General features: G+C 42.1%; 1 long non-coding RNA gene across 1 annotated transcript in view; it reads left to right on the top strand.

The window, feature by feature from the left end:
- The window catches only part of LOC140482989 (uncharacterized), a 61,538-nt gene extending 44,392 nt beyond the window's left edge, over window positions 1-17,146 (top strand). Inside the window, exons 2-3 of the long non-coding RNA XR_011961846.1 lie at window positions 12,480-12,798; window positions 13,124-17,146. This is a non-coding gene — a long non-coding RNA (uncharacterized lncRNA). The remainder of the gene's footprint in view (window positions 1-12,479; window positions 12,799-13,123) is intronic.
- Window positions 17,147-17,462: the final 316 nt, after the last annotated feature.

The following is a 17,462-nucleotide window of genomic DNA, read 5'->3' on the forward strand; positions in this document are numbered from 1 at the left end:
CCCAGTTACAAGTGGAGTTCCGCAGGGATCAGTTCTGGGTCCTCTGCTGTTTGTAATTTTTATTAATGACTTGGAAGAGGGAGTCGAAGGGTGGGTCAGTAAATTTGCAGGCGATACGAAGACTGGTGAAGTTGTGGATAGTGAGGAGGGCTGTTGTCGGCTGCAAAGGGACTTAGATATGATGCAGAGCTGGGCTGAGGAGTGGCAGATGGAGTTCAACCCTGTCAAGTGTGAGGTTGTCCATTTTGGAAGGACAAATAAGAATGCGGAATACTGTGTTAACGGTTCTTAGTAAGGTGGAGGAGCAGTGGGATCTTGGGGTCTTTGTTCATAGATCTTTGAAAGTTGCCACTCAGGTGTTAGAGCTTGTAAGAAGGCCTATGGTGTATTTGTGTTCATTAGCAGAGGGATTGAATTCAAGAGTCGTGCGGTGATGTTGCAGCTGTATAGGACCTTGGTAAGGCCACATTTGGAGTACTGGGTGCAGTTCTGGTCACCTCATTTTAGGAAAGATGTGGAAGCTTTGGAGAGGGTGCAGTGGAGATTTACCAGGATGTTGCCTGGAATGGAGAATAGGTCGTACGAGGATAGATTGAGAGTGCGAGGCCTTTTCTCATTGGAACGGCGAAGGATGAGGGGTGACTTGATAGAGGTTTATAAGATGATCAGGGGAATCAATAGGGTAGACAGTCAGAGACTTTTTCCCCCGGTACAACAGAGTGTTACAAGGGGGCATAAATTTAAGGTGAAGGGTGGAACGTATAGAGGGGATGTCAGGGGTAGGTTCTTTACCTAGAGAGTGGTGGGGGCATGGATGCGCTGCCTGTGGGAGTGGCAGAGTCAGAATCATTGGTGACCTTTAAGCGGCAATTGGATAGGTACATGGATAGGTGCTTAAGCTTGGACAAGTGTTCGGCACAACATCGTGGGCCAAAGGGCCTGTTATGTGCTGCATTGTTCTATATATATATAATATATATATGTTTACACTAATGAAGTATATAAATACAACAGTGAAATAGGACACAAAGGAACTAGCTGTAGCTGACCTATTTTTGCAAACATTTATACTTTAAAATAGTCATGCAAATATGTAATTTTAGCTAATTTACAAGATTGTTATGTTTTGGGACTGTCTTTTTTGGGTAATATGGAAGAATGAGGTAGTCGCATATTCTGCCTATCAGTAAGCTTGTGTACAAAGTTGGTAAAGGTTAACGGCAGGGTGTTGTAATGGGAGGAGCAAGTAATTTGGAAGAAGGTCCAAGATATTCCCACCTGCTAACACTGACAGGAGCTTTTGTGCTGGCTTTGGGTAGACTGATAACCTTCAAGTCTCAAAGGGAGGTGTTAGAAATGTCAGGTTTTACAAGGGTTATACTTTAAATTGTTGACATACTTCGAAAAGAGAATAAAATTGGAGATCTAGAGGAGAACTAATTAGCATTTGTACACAGAGGCAAGGACCACATGATTCACATCGCCATAGCAAAGGATTTTGAGAGTCTGTAGGATACTGTTGTAACATTGGCTTACAGGCTTTCCTACAATATCACAACCTGATGGAAATAGGTCAGTACACAACAATTAGAGAGATAGAGCAGGGAGATACTTTTTGCACAGAATATGAGTAAGAGCTTGAAATTAAGAGACTAACCATGTGAGAATTTAAACGTGACTGGAAGGTTCACCTAGCTTTGGCTAGAGGGAGGAGCCTCTGAACTAACCCACACTGTGAAGTCAGTTTGGAGATTAGAAGTTATCCAGCTGGAAAAGGAAGCTCTTGGATTTTGACACAGTGACAATAAAGGGACATTTGGAATATTTCCAGCTCAGGATGGTGGGAAACTTGCAGATGCAGGTAACACCAGCATCTGCTAAGCTTGTAAATTTAGGTCATAGAAGTCACTGGTTTACAAAGTGCATTTGGAGGTGCCTTAGAGAATTTTTGCAATGCATCTTGTAGATGGTATATGTTTCTATCAGTATTCATCAGTGGTGAAGGAAGTGAATATTTGAGGTATGCCAATCAGTAGGCTGCTTTGTCCTGAAAGGTATCAAACATCGTGTGTTTTCTTGGAACTGCACTTGTTCAGGCAATTGGAGAGTACACCATTGCCCTCCTAAGTTTTGCCTTGAAGTTGGAAGACACGAGGTGAGTTACTCACCACAGAAATCCCAGCCCCTGACTTGTTCTTGTGGCCACGATATTCATATGCTTAACCAGTCTGATTTCCAGTCAATGGTAACCCCCAGATTGTTAATGGGGTGGGGGGGGGGGGGGGTGTTGCATCATTGACTTTATGGGGACAATGGTTCAATTCTCTCCTGTTTGGGATAGTCATTCTTGGGTCATATCAGCTCAAGCCTGGATGTTGTCCAAGTCTTGCATATGGTCATAGACTGCTTTAATATCTGAGGAGTCACAATTGGTGCTAAACATTGATCAATCATGAGTGAACATCTTCAGTTAAGACCTTATGATAGAGGGAAGGTTATTGATGAAGCAGCTGAAAATAGTTAACTTTAAAAGGTCACAGTAAAGTTAAATGTATTGGGGTATTTTCAATTGTTTTGAAAGCTCACTTCTGTAATTTAGGGTATATATTGTCTGCTGAATAGCATTTATACAATGTGTTTTTATTACAGTGAAGTCTTAAAACTATGAATCTTTTTATGTAAATGTTCCAGTCAGTCACTACAAATGCAATATGTTTGATTAGATTAGATTATTTACAGTGTGGAAACAGGCCCTTCAGCCCAACAAGTCCACACCGCCCCGCCGAAGCGCAACCCACCCATACTCCTACATTTAACCTTTACCTAACACTACGGGCAATTTAGCATGGCCAATTCACCTGACCTGCACATCTTTGGACTGTGGGAGGAAACCGGAGCACCCGGAGGAAACCCACGCAGACACGGGGAGAACGTGCAAACTCCACACAGTTAGTCACCTGAGGTGGGAATTAAACCCGGATCTCTGGCGCTGTGAGGCAACAGTGCTAACCACTGTGCCACCGTGCCGTTTGGACTCTATGGGGGTTATAACACAAGGTTGCACAAAGTAAGTCACTATCTCGTGTCACTTTGACCCTCGAATTCACAAACTTGGCAATCTCCTCCAAGGAACTATCAATGACTACACCTTGGGGGAGGCAGGTCCCAGGGACTGGCAGGATCAAATCAAACCAGTAGTGGCTGAAACCTTCTCTGTTAGTATACACTTACTGCTGCATCCTAGGATGAAGTGTAGACAGCCTTTCTTTTATTTACTTTTTGTCTCCTACCTTTCTTAATGGTAGTGAAGTAGCTGGAACGTAGTTCCATTGACAGTAGCCAGCTATTGGGCAACAAACCAAAGTTAGTTAAAACTCAGGACTAACCTCATCTGTTGTGATAAAATTATTTCCTTGTAAATGAAGTCGCAGGTAGACAAGATGGTGAAGAAGGCATTTGGTATGCTTGCCTTTATTGGTCAGTGCACTGAGTATAGGAGTTGGGAGGTCATGTTGTGGCTGTACGGGACATTGGTTGAGGCCACTTTTGGAATACTGCATGTACTTCTGGTCTCCCTGCTATAGGAATGTTGTTGTGAAACTTGAAAGAGTTCAGAAAAGATTTACAAAGGTACTTCCAAGGTTGGAGGGTTTGAGCTGTAAGGATAGGCTGAATAGTCTGGGGCTATTTTCCAGAACATCAGAGACTGAGGAGTGACCTTATAGAAGTTTATAAAATCATGAGGGGCATGGATAGGGTAAATAGCCAAGGTCTTTTCCCGCAGGGTAGCACAGTCCAAAACTGGTTCACAGAGGAGTTGGAGGTGAGGGATCAGAAAACTTTGTGGTGAGAGGGATTTTCAAGTCCTGTCGATCAGCTTGAGCAGTATCTTGAGGCATGTCAAAGCCTTGCCACAGGACAATTCAATATCCAGAGACAGACTTCATATCTTTTATAAATTACAATTCTTTATATCTTTTGTGAGTTTTAAGACCTGTCTACGTGGTGCTACAGTGTTTGAGAGCGCTGCAGATGATATAGATTATCTTTGTGCTTATGAGGGAGATTCAAACTCTATCACAGAATCTTACAAGCCAGTTATCAAGTGATAACTAATATCTTATATTTTGAAATGTAAAATACCTTGAGGTTTACTAAGGCTTGGTACCTTGAGGTTCTGCTTTTCAGAGTGCTTCTGATATCTTTTAAAATGCGAGTTATCTGGGGCTATCATAATGTGTCCCTTTTTTATTCACTTGTGGGACATGGGTATCACTGGCTGGTGCTGAACATCGTGCAATCACTGGCAAACATCTCCACATTATGATCAAGAGAAGATCATTGATGAAGCAGAATAAAATGGTTGGGTCAAGAAAATTATCTTTAGAAACACCTGTAGAGATGTCTTGAAGCTGAGCTGACTTGCCTCCAACAGCAATGACCATCTTCCTTCCTATGTTCCAGATATGTTTCCACCCAACTGAGAGTTTGCACCCAATCCCGTTGATTCCAGTTTTGCTGGACTACTTGATGCAATACTTCATCGAGTGCAACCTTGATGTTGTCACTCTCACCTCACTTGTAGTATTCAATACTTTTGTCCATGCTTGAACCAAAGATGTAATGAAGTCAGGAGCTGAGTGACCCTGGCAAAACCCAAACTAGGTATCACTGAGCAGTTTATTGCTGAGCAGATGCTGCTTGATCCCACTGTTGATAACACTTCCATCACTTCAGATCGAGAGTAGACTGATGGGGTGGTAATTGGCTGTAAGGTAAAAACAAGGACTGCAATTGCTGGAAACAAGAGTCTAGATTAGAGTGGTGCTGGAAAAGCACAGCAGGTCAGGCAGCATCTGAGCAGCAGGAAAATCGACGTTTCAGGCAAAAGCCAAAGATGGGGGTGGGGGTGGGGAGAAAGTAGCATAGAGTACAATAGGTGAATGGGGGTGGGGCTGGAGGTATTAGGTCAGAGAGGAGGGTGGGGGAAGGTAGCAAAGAGTAAAATGGGTAAATGGGGGTGGGGAGGAAGGTGATAGGTCAGAGAGGAGGGTGGAGTGGATTACTTTTACAATCAGGACTACTGTCCACCTTCCAAGGACCCCTTTGCCCACTTCCAACACACACCATCTACCTGGACACCCCGTGCTGGCCTATTACCTGCCTTCTATCTCTTCATTTCCAACTGCCGCCGAGACATTAACCGCTTCAACCCGTCTACCCCCTCCCCCACTCCAATCTCTCACCCTCACAACGCGCAGCCCTCTACTCCCTCTGCTCCAATCCCAACCTCACCATCAAACCAGCAGATAAAGGGGGTGCAGTGGTAGTTTGGCACACTAACCTATACACTGCTGAAGTCAGACGCCAACTCAAAGACACCTCCTCGTAGCGCCCCCTTGACCATAACCCCACCCTCCCATCACTAAACTGTCATCTCCCAGACCATACAGAACCTCATCACCTCAGGAGATCTCCCACCCACAGCTTCCAACCTCATAGTCCGGGAACCCCGCACTGCCCGGTTCTACCTCCTTCCCAAGATCCACAAAACTGACCACCCTGGCCGACCCATTATCTCAGCATGCTCCTCCCCCAATGAACTCATCTCCACCTACCTTGACACTGTCCTATCCCCCCTAGTTCAGGAACTCCCCACATACGTTTGAGACACCACCACGCCCTCCACCTCCTCCAAGACTTCTGTTTCCCCATCCCCCAATGCCTCATCTTCATCATGGATATCCAATCCCTCTACACCTCCATCCGCCATGACCAAGGCCTCCAAGCCCTTCGTTTCTTCCTCTCCTGACGTCCCCAACAGTACCCTTCCACCAACACTCTCGTTCATTTGGCTGAACTGGTCCTCACCCTTAACAATTTCTCCTTTGAATCCTCCCACTTCCTCCAGACCAAAGGGGTGGCCATGGGCACCCATATGGGCCCCAGCTTTGCCTGTCTCTTTGCCGGCTACGTAGAACAGTCCATCTTCTGTAGTTACACTGGCACCACTCCCCACCTCTTCCTCTGCTACATTGATGACTGCATCGGTGCCACCTCGTGCTCCCGCGAGGAGGTTGAGCAATTCATCAACTTCACCAACACATTCCACCCCGACCTTAAATTCACCTGGACCATCTCTGACACCTCGCTCCCCTTCCTGGACCTCTCCATCTCCATTAATGACGACCGACTTGACACTGACATTTTTTACAAACCTACCAACTCCCACAGCTACCTGGATTACACCTCTTCCCACCCTACCTCCTGCAAAAATGCCATCCCCTATTCCAAGTACCTCCACCTCTGCTGTATCTGCTCCTAGGAGGACCAATTCCACCGCAGAACACACCAAATGGCCTCCTTGTTTATAGACCACAATTTCCCTTCCCACGTGGTTAAAGATGCCCTCCACCTTATCTTGTCTACATCCCGCCCCTCCACCCTCAAACCCCACCCCTCCAACCTAACAAGGACAGAACTCCCCTAGTGCTCACCTTCCACCCCACCAACCTTCGCATAAACCAAATCATCCGATGACATTTCCGCCACCTCCAAACGAACCCCACCACCAGGGATATATTTCCCTCCCCACCCCTTTCCGCTTTCCGCAAAGACCGTTCCCTCTGTGACTACCTGGTCAGGTCCACGCCCCCCAACAACTCGCCCTCCCTTCCTGGCACTCTCCCCTGCCACTGCAGGAATTGCAAAACCTGCGCCCACACCTCCTCCCTCACCTCCATCCAAGACCCCAAAGGAGCCTTCCACATCCATCAAAGATTTACCTGCACATCCACCAATATCATTTATTGTATCTGTTGCTCCCGATGCGGTCTTCTCTACATTGGGGAGACTGGACGCCTCCTAGCAAAGCGCTTTCGGGAACATCTCTAGGACACCTGCACCAATCAACCCCACCTCCCTGTGGCCCAACATTTCAACTCCCCCTCCCACTCAGCTGAGGACATGCGGGTCCTGGGCATCCTCCACCGCCGCTCCCTCACCACCCGATGCCTGGAGGGAAAACGCCTCATCTTCCGCCTTGGAACACTTCAACCCCAGGGCATCAATGTGGACTTCACCAGTTTCCTCATTTCCCCTTCCCCCACCTTATCTCAGTTCCAACCTTCCAGCTCAGCACTGCCCTCATGACCTGTTCTACCTGCCTATATTCCTTTCCACCTATCCACGCCAACCTCCTCTCTGACCTACCACCTTATCCCCACCTCCATCCACCCATTGTACTGTTTGCTACCTTCCCCCACCCTCCTGACCTATCACCTTCATCCGCACCCCCATTCACCTATTATACTCTATGCTACTTTCTCCACCCCCTCCCCCCACCCCCCCTCTCCTCTGGTATTTGGCTGTGTTTGATTTGTCCTGCTTCTGGTGTACAGGATATAACTGGGCAATTTTCCACATTGTTGGGCAGATGTCAGCATTGTAACTGTACTAGAACAGCTTGGCTCGGGGAGTGGTAGGATCTGGAGCACAAATATTCAGCACTACTGCATAGCCCATCGCCTTTGCAGTATCCAATACCTCCCAAGTGTTCCCTTCTCTCATGCGGAGTGAATCAAATTGGTTGAAGACTGGCATCTGTGATACTAGATAAAAATAATGACTGCAGATTCTGGAAACCAGATTCTGGATTAGTGTTGCTGGAAGAGCACAGCAGTTCGGGCAGCATCCAAGGAGCATCAGGAATAGTGGATGGTCCTTGGATGCTGCCTGAACTGCTGTGCTCTTCCAGCACCACTAATCCAGAATCTGTGATACTAGGACTACTGGAGGAGACTGAGATGGATGATTCACTTGATGCTTCTGGCTGAAGATTTCTGCCTATGCTTCCACCTTATCTTTTGCATTTGTAAGTGTCTGTTTATAGTTGTATAATTATTGTATTAAACAAAACACATTTCTCTAGACCTAACACAGGAGTCGGTCTCCTGGGTGATATAGTCAAAAGGTAACTGATTTACTAGCATTGTGCACTTAAGAAGGAAAGATATTTTGAAAAGCTATGTTTTTATTTTATGAATTTTTTGTGAAAGCAAAGAACGATATGGTCACTTAACATCCTTAATAACCTAAGAGTACAGAATTTGGGACAAAGATAGGCCTGTTCTTAAAATTTAAAAAAAAATTAGAAGGTCAAACAAACTAGCTCAGCGGTTCCTGCAACATGTAAAGCAACAGAAGCTGATTAACTAGATTAGCTGAACTAAGCTAACTTTACTCATTTTATTTACAAGGAATACAAATATTCCATTTGGAGTGTATGATATAGACATAGTTCTAATATTTAGTTTATTTATCAATACAGTATGATTTTATGTTTTGCATTGTATATATATGTCTTCATAATGCCTTTGAAGTTCTCAAGATGCATGAGTAATTGAACATAAAAATTACAATTTCATCAGACCTTTTCCTAGACATTTCTTTAAATGATGTCAGCACAAAATACTGTGGATGCTGGAAATCTGGATAAACTGGAGTTAGAACGTAGAACATGGAAAAGTACAGCACAAAACAGGCCCTTTGGCCCACAATGTTGCGCCGAGGTTAATCCTAATGTAAAATAACATAACTTAACCTACGCAACCCTCAACTCACTGCTGTCCATGTGCATGTCCAGCAGTCGCTTAAATGTCCCTAATGACTCTGCTTTCACCAACACCGCTGGCAATGCATCCCATGAATTCACAACTCTCTGCACAAAGAACCTTCCTCTGACATCCCCTCTATACCTTTCTCCTAATATCTTAAAAACTAAGACTCCTTCTTGTCAATCCTGCTCTGGGGAATAGTCTCTGGCTTTGACTCTATCCATTGCTCTCATTGTCTTGTATATCTTGATCAGGTCACTTCTCTTCCTCCTTCTCTCCAGAGAGAAAAGTCTGAGCTTACTCAACTTTTTTTCATAAGGCAAGCCCTCCAGCCCAGACAGCATGCTGGTAAACCTTCTTTATATCCTCTCCAAAGGCTCTGTATCTTTCTTATAGTATGGCGACCAGAACTGGACACAATATTCAAGTTCTGAAACATTAGCTCTGTTTCTCTCTTCACAAATGCTGCCAGACCTGCTGAGTTTCTTCACCATTCGGTGTTTGTTTTGGGTAAATGATGTGATAATAAAATGTCAGACAGCCAACATTTCATAAGTTACAGGCCTGCAACAAAACCCTTAAGAACTAAACTGAATTTTATCCTTAAGTATCTTTTATTCTTATATGCATTTCATTCTTGCATGTATTTAGTTTACACGTCTTTTACTTTTACTGAAGCAACTTACTGTTGTGTTTTGTAACAAACATAACTTTACCTTGTTTATGATTAAAGCTTTGATTATTCTTAATCTGAATTATTGGCAAATTAAAGGAGGGCTGCATACACAAATTCTTGACTCATAGAGCATTTGGAGGAAATCCTTTGCATTTGTGACTTTGCCCTTCTGTGGTCATCCACTGAGCTTTGGACCTCCAAATCTGCAGCTAGAAGAGTGCTGCAAATGTTGTCAAAGTTAAAAGTCACACAACACCAGGTTATAGTCCAACAGGTTTATTTGGACATACTAATTTTCGGAGCACTGCTCCTTCATCAGGTGGTTGTGGAGTTAGAAGGGTAACTGTCCTCCATAAACACCTGGTGAAGGAGCAGCGCTCTGAAAGCTAGTGCTTCCAATTAAACCTGTTGGACTATAACCTGGTGTGGTGTGATTTTTAATTTTGTCCACCCCAGTCCAACACCAGCACCTCCAAATCGCAAGTGTTGTCACTTGTTATCTTGATCTTCATTTGAGGTCAATCCAAGGGAACAGAAGTAACATCGATTCTGAGGAGTGTAAAAAGTAACTACTGAAGTAGCCTCTCAGCAGTAATACTTTAACCAATCCTTTTCTAACTAGAAGGTAATAAAGCATTATGAGTACGAAATACCTATTGTCATATTTTGCTGAAATTAATTCAGCCCCCTCTGTCGCTGCTGTGTAATCACTATATTTTCACAGGTGAGTTTCAGGAAGCTCACCAGATTTGGTGCTAACTTCAAAAGTATATGTCACTTGCACTACAATTGTGTAATTAACATGTAGTAATTAGCAAATGACTTTTTCTAAGAGGTTGCATGCATACAGCCTAATGTGGTGAAGTTAGAACAAAATCAGAAATTGCTGGGGAAACTCAATTGCTGGAAGTATAGGTGGAGAGAAAGCAGAGTCAATGTTTTGAATATATTGGCCCTTCCTTAGAACCTAGCAATTTCTATTTTCATTTCAGATTTCCAGATCTGCAGTTCTTTTTTTTTTGTTCAGTGGTCAAGTTAAATGCTGAAGTTGGTCAAGTGCACCTGGCTTCCAGATATGAAAACATTCTTCCTAGTTTTTAGCAGTTTCTTAGTCATGTTGATTGGCATGCCCAGCTGGAGCCCATCTAGCTCCAATCTTCCTCTGTCACCCTTAAGTTCGTCCTATCCCTCTTCACTCTCCCGCTATCATGCTGCTTCTAACTCTACCCATTTTAGAACATCTAACCAGTATCTGTGACCAAGAGCCATTGAACCTCATCCTTACATCCTTTTCCCTTGACATTTCCACCCTCATCTTCCTCATTTTCCTCACCTTCTGTTAGTATTCTGGAGTCTCCTTGCATCATCCTTCACAAGCATTCCTTAGGAAGAAGAGCTAGTTGATCCTCTGAGTTGGGTTGTGATCCACTGAATGGAGAGTACAACAATGAAGACTAACAGGAACATTCAATAAGAAGTAAGCAGAAAAATGCAACACTGTTTCTTCCACAATAAAAAAAAGTCCCAGCTTCCCCGATACCCATCAATGTGTGTGAGACAAAACAGTATATTCAGGCCTGACTAACCTAGTCTCAATAAGGAATGATAATGCATCCATGAGTAAAGTTAAACCAATGTAGATATATCATTTTCATCTGAAGGTGGATTTCAAAAATGACAAAGCTTCTTCTACCACTAAATCAAATGTACTCTACATGTACATCACTTCCAGCAAGAATTCTAATTATTATCACATTGGAAAACACAAAAAGAGGATTTTAAAAAATGGAAGTGGTGCACAGTTCCGGTTCTCAATGGCATACTGTTAATGAAAACCTGACTAATGAGTATTCATTGTATGCAAATGAATGGTAAATAGGTTCCAGCCACTTGGCTGCCAGTTGAGACTTAATTATTGATTTATGAAATTTTAGCAAAGCCTCCTTTATTTTTACATGACTCTGCCTCTCACATGTTTTTGTTTATAATAATGTTCTCAACTTGTTCTGCCACTTTCAAAAATTTTGGATGTACACATCCAACTCTGAGATTCTGTACCCCCATTACGTTTGTATTATTTTGCTCATATTACCTTCCCTTATTTTGCCAAGCCATATGGATCACCTCTCACTTGTCTACATTTATATATCTACACATTTCCTTAGTCTGTATCCTTATAAAATCTGTTGTTATATTCCATACTGTTTACTCCATTTCTGAGTTTCGCAAAGAAGCAGTATCTTGTTTTCATGACTTTATGGATTGGTGCATGACGTTTTCTCATTTCATGCTTTTCAATGATGAAAGAATGTTTGTTTGATCATGGTGTGCTCCAAGGTTTAAAGTGCAGCAAATGACTCTAACCAAATGCTTGAAAGCTCACAGAAAACCAAGTAATTAAAGGGATGCAAAGTCCTGATTTTGCTGGAATCAGAAATAAACAAGTTTGATTCCAAAGGAGGAAAAGAAACGTTATCCACATCCTTTGCTGTGACATTTCATAGAGTAAGTGAAACCACAACCTTGCGCTGGAGAAGTTAAAATTTAATATTTCAATGATATTAATATACACCAATAATATTTCAATAATTTTGATGAAGTCACATTCTGATATGCTGGCCTTCGTACAATGTAAATAGTTTTAACATTATTCAACTGGCAGGAAGCTGACAAGACCTTTTCAATCCCTGATATTGCCCTCTACCACAACAGTTAAATTGAAATTACCCAAATTATGTACACTCATAAATGAATCATGCACATTTGCATGATTCATTAGAGTGCAGCTGACCTTTTTAAAACTATACCCATCATGTGTTTATCTGCTGCAAGACAAGAGGTGAGAAAATTGAAATGAAAAGTAAAAACGTACAGAGAACTTGGCATTGATGGGCTGATTACATTACTTTGACTTCTTAAGGGTATTCTATCACTTTACCATGACCATGATTATTATAATGTTGGAATGTCACAGCCTAAAAAAAGGCCATGGGTTGTTAAATCTAAAGTAATCTTTTTGCTTCCATTAATCATCCTTTTACAAGTTCTGTAGAGGCTATGTTATTGAAAAAGAGATTTATACATTCATTTGATAGCTGAAAGGATATTATGTCAAAACTTTATATTTTCAAACTTTTACTGTAACAGTTGCAAAAAACTATTAACCAAACCCTATTTTCTTTTTGTAGGCAACTTATACTTTAAGATACGAGAAGAATTTACCAGTCTTACCAACCACCATGTTTTGTTTGAGGTAGAAATGTAATCTGTACCAGTGTGCCTTCTACCCTGCCAAAGTCATGTGACCTGCACCATGAAGTATTGACTGGGGATTTCCATCTTGCAGCCAGGTTCAAACAAGACTGTTGTGTTGAGATCTCAAAATATGGTGTCAGAAGTATCGACAAGATTGTTAAAAAGCACAGCTCACTGATAGAGAGGGACACATGGAAGTTCAGGATTGTTAAAATTGCTACAAGCAATTGAAAAAAATTGAAAAAGACAAAGGTAAGGCCATGGCTGAAACTCTGGGTATGACTCTGTATTACTTGTAACTTTGCAACTACTTGAAATGCAAACATTTTCACTATCTTAGATGCAAAGGATCATTACAGTCAAGTGAAGCTGGATGAAAGCAGTAGCTTTCTAATTATATTCTGGGCTCCTTTTCAGGACATACAGATGGTTACACATGCTCTTTGACACTTCCATGGCTCCAGAAGGGTATCGACACAGACAATAGAATAGAATAGCAATTTATTGTTACTTGTATTTATGAAAATACAGAGAGGTGTGTATAAATCGTCAACATTTGGTGCCATTTTCATTACAGAAATTATAAAAAAGAAATAATTGACCCTCAGGACAAAGTTCATCTTTTGTTCCCTCCATGGCTCCTGGGATTCTGAAGTGGCTATTGGATGCTGCTGACAAAATCACCTGTGAGGCCGCCATTTCAGGGATTTCCAGACTGGATCCACCAAGCTGCCACTGCTGAACCCAACAACGAAGTCACTGCATTGCCACCAGAGCAAGGAGGGACAGACCAGACTCACCGATTTGCAATGCTGAAACCATCACTCAAACTGTCAGCACTTCAGTCATTGCCTGAAGCCGCCATGTGGCCATCATGGCTATGAGAAACAAACCAGAACCACCACGCCACCACCATGCCACCACCAGGTAGAACAAACCAGACTTGCTGATGTTGAAGCCTTCGATGACAATGAGGAACAGAGATCTGGATCCACCATGCCACCACCACTGCAACAGGCCCTCACAACCACCTTCCTCCACCGCAGTCGCAGAAAAGAAGCAAAGAAGAAAAGAGGGAACAAAACAAAAAGAAAGAACAAAGAAAAATGCAGCTGGCCAGGTGAGCGAGAGCAGGAGTGTACAGGCCCAGTACCTGAACACTTCCTAACCTGCCATTTTGGAGATGTCAACGAGATATAGTTAGTGATCTTCCTGGAATATAAGTTATTGTGGCATTAATACCAACCGAATCTATGCTCACATTGAGAAAGTGTACCTGACCATTCAATTTGATTGTAAATATTTTCATCAATACTAATTTGGAAGAGACAAAATGACAGTTTACTCTTACCATAAGTTTTTTCAAAATATTTTCCTCAAGCCACAGTTATCTGGTTCAATATTTATTCAAAGAATGTTACTTTGGTTACAGAGTTACCATCTGGGTATGAAATACAAACAATGAAGGAGATGTACATTGTTGACAAGCTGTCGCAAGCAGCACTATGGAAAAAGAAAATAGAAGGTGCTACAACAGAGTATGAAATATCTCAGACCCAACATGAAGCAGTAGCTTGACATGTTCTAGAAGACATCAAGCTAGCAGACATTTAATCTAACTGACAAGTGCGTTTCTCAAATCAAGTGAACTATCCAGCAAGATGCAAATCTCCAAACATTGCAAGAAGTAGTGATGGTGTTGCCTGAAAACATCCAGGACACACCTTTTGCCATAAGAATGTATTGGGCATTCACAGATGAATTAACAGACCAAAATGGCATACTGTACAAAGGATCTAGAGTCATTATCATGAAGGAGTTAAAGTGCATCCATGCAAGCTGCCAACAAAATGAGTTGAATCTGTTGAAGGCAAGAGATGCATTCTACTGGCTAAGCATAAGCAATAAAATCAAGGACCACATCAGCCAATGCAGAGCTTGGTTTCAGTATAAATCTAAACAAACTAGGGAGATGCTAATGACACATGACATTTCAGTCAGACTATGGATGCAATTAGAACTCTTCACACACGTAGAACTGAACAGCTTGTCACCATGAACCCTTATTCTGACTAGTGGGAGGTGGACCAGCTAACTTCAGTGATTACTGCTGAGTGTGTGTGCCTGTTACTGTATTTCCAACATTGTGATGAATGACAATGGCCATCAGCTCAGACTATCTCCAGTTAACAGGGCAGTCTGAAGTGCAGTGAAAATTGCTGAAGAAATTATAAAAAAAAATCAAGAAATGCCAGGACAGATGTATAAAATGCAGTGCTTGAGTGGAGAAGCATCCTAATAAAACTATGGAAGATGTTTCTATCCAAGATCACAGTACACCCAAACTACTCTTCCAATAAACTACAGAAACTAGACATAGAAACAGACTCAAGGTGGAATAACAGAAAACCATATTTCATTTTGACAAGACTGCAAATCATAGAGACTTGAAGAACCCGTCAGGATACAAACATTTAGTGCTCTCAACTAGAATAAGCCCAACTGGTAATTTGAGATCTACATTGAACAGTTGTCATCTCAATGGTATGTAGTGGAAGTGAACCATTGTAATTGCAGTCACATACACCCAACTGCAGAAACTGTTCCAACAATGCAGGCAGCCAGTCAGGAAAATGCAAATTCACTGCTTTGAATAGGCTGCAATATCAATCATCAGACCCAGAGATGTACGTCACTCCAACAACAGAAATTGAAAAATGTTTGACATTGGAACACCACCCAGATGAACATTACCATGCACAGATATCATTAAGAGACTTGAATGAGTTAAATATTGTGTGTAATGGCAGGGATCAATGCTGGGATCACTATTGTTTGTAGTATATCTAAATGATATGGAGGAGAATGTAAATGGTCTGATTAGTAAGTTTGCAGATGTCACAAAAATTGGAGGAGATGCGGATCATGAGAATTGGCAAGGGGATAAAATAGGATACAGATAGGCTAGAGACTTGGGGGGAGAAATGGCAGATGGAATTTAATCTGAACAATTCAAGGTGATTGTACTTTGGAAGGTTCTTATACAGGAGGGAGGGACACAGTGAATGGCAGAGCCCTGAGAAGAATTAATATAGAGAGATCAGTCATAAAGGCTACAGTTCACTGAAGATGGCAACATAAATGGATAAGATGGTCAAATAGACATGTGGCATGTTTGCCTTCCTGGTTGGGGTGTAGTGTACAAAAATTGGCAAGTCTTGTTGCAGCTGTATAGAACTTTAGTGAGGCCAAATTTGGCATACAATTCTGGTTGCCACGCTACCAGAAGGATGTATAAGCCTTGGAAAGGGTATAGAAAAGGTTTATCAAGATGTTGCCTGGTTTGGAGGATATTAGCGATGAGGAGAAATTGGACAAACTTGGTTTGTTTTCACTTGAATGTTGGAGGCTGGGAGGTGACCTGATAGAATTTTACAAAATTGTGAGAGGCACGGATAGAATGGATAGAAGTCTTTTTTTCCCATGCTAGAAATGTTGATTACTAGAGGAGAGAGGGAAAGTTTAAAGAAGATGTAAGAGGTAGACTTTTTTACACTGGGTGGTGAATGTCTGGAATGCGCTGTCAGAGGAGGTTGTAGAAGCAGATACAATAGTAACATTTAAGAAGCACTTTGACAGAAATACAAATAAGCAGGGCTCAGAGATATGCAGATCATGTGGAAGCAATAGGTTTGTAGTTTAGAAAGTTATCATGTGTCAGTGTAGTCTTGGTGGATGAAGGTTCTGTTCTAGTGCTGTATTGTTCTTTATTCTCTTTTCTTTATAATGCTTATACAAAGACTAAAAAATAATGAACTTCCAATGTGTCATAACAGTCATGTGTATATTGGGTACATTGGATGCCCAACTTTGTCTTGTCCACTAAAACCAGGACAAATCTAACCCAGACAATTATTACCCCATCAATTTGTGCTCAATTATAGCAAAGGAAAAAAAGCTATTTTGTCAACAATGTTATCAAGTAGTATTTGTTCATATTTTGCTGATGCTCCATTTGGGTTCTATCAGGGATGTTCAGCTCCTGACATTAATATAGCCATAGCTCAAATATGAGCAAAATGGCTGAATTCAAGGTGAGGTGAAAGTGAGTGTCCTTGATATAAAGGCAGTAATTCTCTCAGACTGGCATCAAGGAGCCCTAGCAAATCGGAAGTCAATGAGGATTTGAGAAAACTCCACTGCTTGGAATCATACTTAGCATAAAGAAAAATGTTGTGGTTGTTGGAGGTCAATCATCTCAGACCCAGAATGTCTCTGCAGGGATTCCTCAGGGCAATGTTTTTTGGCCCAACCATCTTCAACCGCTTTATCAATGACCTTCCCTTCATGATAAGGCTAGAACTAGTGTTGTTCACTGCTGGTAGCATCATATCAAGCACAATTTGCAGCTCTTCAGTTACTGAGTTAGTCTTTATTTGTATGCAGCAAAACCTGGACAATGTTCAGGTATGTGCTGATAACTAGTTATTAATATTTGCGACACACAAGTATTGGACAATGCCCATCACCAACAAGAAAGATAATCTAACAAGCCCCTTTTACAGAATTCCCCACTGTTAATAACCTGAGGCTTACCATTGACCAGGAATTGCTGTGGATCAGTGGTGCTGGAAGAGCACAGCAGTTCAGGCAGCATCCAAATATCTTCAAAATCGACGTTTCGGGCAAAAGCCTTGCCCGAAACGTCGATTTTGAAGCTATTTGGATGCTGCCTGAACTGCTGTGCTCTTCCAGCACCACTAATCCAGAATCTGGTTTCCAGCATCTGCAGTCATTGTTTTTACCCCATTGCTGTGGATCAGCCATTTCTGTGGCCACATGCATAGGACAGAAGTTAGGAAGTTTGCAGTGAGCAACTCATCTCCAGACTCCCAAAAAACTATCTACTATCTAAT

Source organism: Chiloscyllium punctatum, chromosome 11 (genome assembly GCF_047496795.1).
Source record: "Chiloscyllium punctatum isolate Juve2018m chromosome 11, sChiPun1.3, whole genome shotgun sequence".
Taxonomy (NCBI): Eukaryota; Metazoa; Chordata; class Chondrichthyes; order Orectolobiformes; family Hemiscylliidae; genus Chiloscyllium; species Chiloscyllium punctatum.